Consider the following 6312-nt stretch of genomic DNA (forward strand, 5'->3'; position numbering starts at 1 on the left):
ACCACTGACATGAGCATCTGGAAGAATCATTACTCGATGCTCCTGTCCAAGGAGAGGTCCAAAAGCTGGGTGTGGGGAGAGGTGACACAAGGGGGCAGCTCTGGATCAGCCCCAGAGATGACAGCAAGGCCTGCCTTGTCCGGGGTGACGGAGGAGACAAGAGACGAGGGTTGGAGAAGGGGTTCGGGCCTGAGCTGCTTCATCCGGATCTCCCTTCCTCATCGGCCTCTGCCCCAGCCCGGAGACCCCGAGAAGATGGACGGAGCCTTCAGGTTGGCTGAGTCACACAGCACAGGCTGCCACGTCTCTGGGCTGGCGGGCTGTCATTACTCCTGGCTTCACAGTGGCTAAAGCTGAAAAGAGGTCTGGTTTGCGGGCCACGTCAGAGAACGTGTAAAGTTGCCACGTTGTCAACATTGGGTTATTGGGCTTTCCCCCTCCTTCAGAAAAGATTTCCAGGCATGTGGGGTTTCAGAAGAAAATTGGTGCCTGCGTGTGAGAGTTCCCTGGACCTGGACCAGCCGCTATAATATTACAGACCCAGGGATGGGGGAGACAGAACCAATCCACTGCCGAGCTCCTCCAACACAGCTCCGGGGCAGCAGGGAGGCCACCCAGGCCAGGAGGAGCCTGCAGCATCAGAGTCATGGATGCAGAGCCCCTGAGAAAGGCTTGAGGGCTATGAAACCAATAATACAAATCCTTACCGCTTAGAGAGTGCTTGTCCACATCAACAGCAGAAGGCGTTTTCTCGGTGTGGTTTAATAGAAAGACCAATGAATTAATTGGCTTGGGTCAAGTCCCAGCTCTGTTATTTACTTGCCAAGTGACCCAGGACAGGTCACTTCACTTTCCTAAGCCTCACTTTCTTCTTCAAATGAGGGTGTTGGTTCAAATAAACTTTTCCCAAAAAATTTGTCATGGAGCATAAGTTCTCTGGAATGCATTCAGAAATTCATGAAAAAGAGGGCTCTGTGATAGGTTAAACAGGGCTCAATAGGTTTCCTTTCTGCAGGAAATTTCAGGGCCTTTAATGTTTTAATGTGCCTCGGGAACGTTCATGAGGAAGGTGGTGGATGCTGCACTTCCCTTTCTTTCTGGAATATGTTATAGGACTAATATTTTGTAGAACACACTTGGGAAATTTTGAATTGGATGATATAATCATAAAATAGCTAACATTTCTAGTGTGCTTAGGATATGCAACAGTGAGCCAAATGCATTACACATGTTATCCATTTAATCCTCACAAGAACCTCACAAGAACTTTACACTTGAGGGAAACTGAGGCTGGAGACCAAATGACATGCCTCAAGTTTTTTTAGAGTTAAATAACTTGCTCCAGGACCCAAGCCCAGAAGTTTGGCTACAAACTGGGCCTCTTAACCACTCTCCTGTGTTTACTGACTCTCTAAAACCTGTGTTCACTGGAATCTTACACTGACTTTGTACCCAGGAGGGTCAAATATTATAATCATGCCTATTTTACAGATAAGAGGACCCAGGAAAAGAAAGGTGAGCTTCTCAAGGCCAGACCGTAGTCTGGGCCTTAGGGCACAGGTCCTACTAAGGGAAGAACCCAAATCAGAACACAAATCAATGCTTCTCCTTGAAGGTGCTATGGGTGGAATGTGTCCCCCAAAAAGTATACGTTGGAAACTTGACCCCCAGTGCAGCAGTGGTGAGAGTAGGGCCTAGTGGGAGGTGTCTGTGTCATGGGGCTCCTCAAGAACAGATTAATGCTGATTATAAGAGGGATTGAGGCTGCAAACTGAATTTCTTGCTCTCTCTTTGCTCTTCCATCATGGCATGAGGCAGCACGAAGGCCTTTGCCAGATGTAGCACCTTGATCTTGGACTTCCCAGTCGTCAGAACCATGAACCAATAAATCAGCCAGTCCCAGGTTTTCTGCTATTAGCAGTACAAACCGGACTAGGACAGGTGGGTTTGTGTCAAAGTGAGAAGGTCACCTAATACATTGTTAACCATTTGTTACCTTGTAGAGAGTGAGGGTCTGTGAGAAGGAGGTGGCTTTGCAAACTCTTACGGGAACCCTGTGTGGAGGCAGCTGGAATCTTACACCAAGTGTTAAGAATTTGGGGGTTTTCGTATCAGCTCCACCATGGGCCAGCTGTGTGACACTGGGCAAGTCCCTCTGTCTGCCCATGCCCAAATGTGCTTAGTGAATCCTGACTTCTCTACCTTATAGACTAAATGTGCCACTCAGTAGGATTAGGAGGATAAAGGTCCTTTGTGAGCTGTAAAGGGCTGAGGGAGAAACCTTTGGCTGCTCAGTGGGAGCGTTGAGAGTGGGGAGGGTGCCGCAGTCAAATTTCATCCTCCTCTCTGTTTGGCCTTGCCCTGGTCAGCAGCGGCTACTCTGCCCCGTGGACCCAGGGCCAGATGACAATGGGATCTTTGTGCCCTTCAGCCAATGGGAGGGTCTGCCCAGGGAAGGCTACAGTAACAAGGCAACAGGCTGAGTCAGTCTCCAATGTTCCTGAGCCTTTTTAACTTGGCAGCCTTGACTTTGAGCCAGACACACAAAGGGTACATTTGAGAGTTTTGATACATAATCCTCAGCCCAAGGGGGGTCAGCCTGCCCAGTCCCTGCCTCCAGAGATTTGGAGCAGGCCAGAGCTGGCCTCAGGCTGGGACACCAAGGCCCCAGGCCCAGCTGTCTATGCTGTAACATTGGGACCTGGAAGCCTCAGTTTCCCCAGCCATACAAGGAGAATGTGGGCTTGGACAGGGCTGAAGCGCCCTATCAGCTCTAAGCTTTGAAAGAGGAGGAGAGATCCAGTATGGGCTTGAAGGATGGGTGGGTGTGGGGCAGTGGGGGGAAGGGAGGCAGCCTTGGCCAGATGGGCAGAATGGGCAGAGGTGTGCATGGCAGAGCTGTGGAGAGTGGGATCCAGAGAGGGGTCCAGGGTGGAGCTGCTTGTGTGCATTCTGGTTTCACCACCGTGAGACCTTGAGCAAGTTATTCAGTTCTCTAAACTGTTGTCTCTTCATCTTTAAAATGGGATTGGTAATTGTACCTACCTATGGTAGACAAAATAATGCCCCCTCCCCAAGATCTCCATGTCCTAATCCCCAGAACCTGTAAATAGGCTACGTTACGTGGCAAAGGGGACTTTGCAGATGAAGTTAAGGGGTTTGAGTTAGGAAGATTGTCCTAGATTATCTGGCTGGGCCCAAGGTAATCACAAGAGTCCTTGTAAGACGGAGGCCAGAGGGTCACAGTCAGAAGACGACGTGAAGACAGCACAGAGGTTGGAGCGATGGAGGGAGGGGCCGTGAGCCAGGGAATGCCGGTGGCCGCTAGAAACTCAAAAAGGCAAGAAAACAGATACTTCCCTCAAGCCTCTAGAAAGAACCCAGCTCTACAATACTGTGGTTTTAGAACTTCTGACCTCTAGAACTGTACAATAATAGATGTGTGTTGTTTTTAAGTCACCAAGTTGGTGGTAATTTTTAATTTTTACAGTCTTGGAAGCAAACATCCTACCTCAGTGTTGTCATGAAGGTTAAATGAGGTAATGAGCATCAAGTGTGTTGCCAAGCTTCTGACTCTCTTCCCAGTTTAGTCATAATTACTCCAGTGGAACCTAATCCCCCAGGGCCCTCACGTTCCCACATGGAAAATTTGTTGAGATTTTTAGCTGAAAGGCCCACTCAGGAGTTATGCTTATAGATCCTGATGCTCTATCCGGTCTTAGGGGATGTTTCTTGGCATTGCTTTTATTTATTTATTTGAGACACAGTCGCACTCTGTTGCCCAGGCTAGAGTGCTGTGGCATCAGCCTAGCTCACAGCAACCTCAAGCTCCTGGGCTCCAGTGATCTTCCTGCCTCAACCTCCCGAGTAGCTGGAACCACAGGCGGGCGCCATCACGCCTGGCTATTTTTTTTCTATTTTTACTAGAGACGGGGTCTCGCTCTTGCTCAGGCTGGTCTCGAACTCCTGACCTCAAGCGATCCTCCCGCCTCTGCCTCTCAGAATGCTAGGATTCCAAGCACGAGCCACCATGCCCGGCCACTGCTTTTATTTATTTAACTTTTTGCTTGATTGCTTTCCTCCTTGCCAGAAGCCAAATTGACAGAGCCTCCCTGATCTATTTCCAGAGTTCAGACCTCTTGTTCCCCATCCAGGTATTCCTGCCCTTACGTGGGGACACTGGTTGTGTACTTGGCCCCAGTCCGGCTCCCAGAGACGGTTCATCAGGTGGCCCAGGTGACAGAGGTTTTGGACTCACTGAGCGGAAGGACAAGCAGGTTCTTGGTGGGGCTGAGAATCTGGTGCTGAGCCAGGGTCAGGAGACCTGGTTTGAGCCCCAGCTCCACTGGGCAATCGAGGCCTCAGTTTCCCCATATCTACACCATAGGTGTTGACCCCTACTCTGACTCCCTCACAGGACTACTATGTCACTCTCTGAGATAGTAGATGAGGAGGTACTTTGGAATGGCTAAAAGGGTAGAAAAGGGTAGGAAAAAAGAAGAAGAAAAGGAAGGAGAAAGGAGGAAGAAGCATGGGAGGGGCCGGCCAGTCTCCTCCAATGGGTGATTCCAGCCACGCTTTCGGTTACTTGAAAAGCCAAGCTCTCCCCACCTCAGGGTCTTGGTGCTTATTCTCCCCTTGACTTGAATAGTCTTCCCCAGCCCTCCTCTTGGGCTTATCTTTCAACTTATCTTGCCTCCTCCAGGAGGCCTGCCCTGACACCCCCACCTGCAGTCGTTCCCCACTGCTTTCTCTTCCATCCCGCTCATTTCACCCATAGAACTTAGCACAACCTGAAGCAAGTTCATTCCAGCCTCCACCTACCGGAATGTAAAGTGCACAAGGGCAGTCTCGTCCGTCCTACTCACTGCTACGTGCCTGATTCAAGGCATAATGAAGATTGATTGCACGCGTGCATGAGGCAGATGGTGCTCTGGGGTGCAGGGAGCCTGGATGGCAGGCCATGTGGGCATTCCCAAAGCTGCGGGCCAGTGGGGTCTAAGGCTGTGGCCTGGGTGCTGGGTCAGGAGGCTGGGATCAGGGTCAGGTGGGAAGTGACCAGAAGAGCACAGCTGGAGAGTGGCTGGAGGGGGTGGTGGGCAGGCAGCAGGGCCCCCGATGTACTGACTCCTCAGTTTGCAAGATGAAAGTTGATCCAACTTAATGTGGATCAGCAACATACTTGACAAACGAGAGGACTGCCAATGGCTGAATGGTCTGGAGTCCACCGATGTCAGTGTGGAGGGGAATTGAGGCTTATACAGTGTGTCAAGCGTTTAGGCTCTGGTGTCCCTTAAACCTGGATTTGATTCCCTGATTTGTCACATACTTGGACAAATTATTGATCTGAACTACATTTTCCACATTTATAAAAGAATTAAACCAGAAAATATATGCAAAGACCTTAGCTCGGTGCTTGGCCCATAGTAGGTGTCTAATAAATGCTAGCTCTTATTACTACTACTACTCTGCTGTCCAATCTATTTTCCAAATGAAAAAGTGTAACTCAGACAGGGGCAGGGATGAGCCCAGAGTCACTCAGCGACTCAGCGGCAGAGCAGGGACTTGCACCAGGTCTGTCACACCTGGCTGGGTTGCGCTTCTCTCCCTTCCTACCAAGCCCTTGGTGGTGGCCGTAGGACCCGCCTTAGTCCCAGTGGTCTTTCTCAGTCAGAGTCACCCTTGCTTCAGAAGCTCCTGCTCCCCCAGCCGGCTCTTATCCTTAGATATAAAACCTACTAAGTTTTCCTTCTTCAAAGGATCCTGGCTCAGGGTGTCCCCACAGGGGATGGCCCGCAGAGGAGACCTCTGTCCCAAGCTTCAGCCTAGCTTGGACCAGATTTCCGATTCCTGAACTGAATGCCATATGGGAACCCCAGCCAAAGACTGGGAACAGTTCCATTGGCTCAGCTTCATCATAATCATCATCTTAGTTCATGAAGAAAAACACAAAATTTCGGTTAATTTTAGTCCCCACAATGCCTGGGATCTATAGCAACCAATCCTATAAAAATGTACATCTGTCCAGATGGCAAAACAGGTATCTGGGAAGTCTTCTAGCACCCTGTATTCAATGGCTAAATCTCCTGGCTTTTGGACCAGGGAGAGGCCTGGGGGTCATTTGGAGCAGAGGTTCCTTCTTGGATTCCTGGCTGGTCCTTTTGAGAATCTGAAGAAAGCCATGAACTTTCTCTGCAGAAAAATGCACAGATGCCCAGACTTTTATATTCAATTTTAATAGGTTTGAGGGTCTCCTAAAGACCAGCGTGGGGCACTTTTCCAGGCTGGAACCCCAGTAAAAGATGATCCCCT

This window comes from Eulemur rufifrons, chromosome 10 (assembly GCF_041146395.1).
Source record: "Eulemur rufifrons isolate Redbay chromosome 10, OSU_ERuf_1, whole genome shotgun sequence".
In the NCBI taxonomy this organism is placed as follows: domain Eukaryota; kingdom Metazoa; phylum Chordata; class Mammalia; order Primates; family Lemuridae; genus Eulemur; species Eulemur rufifrons.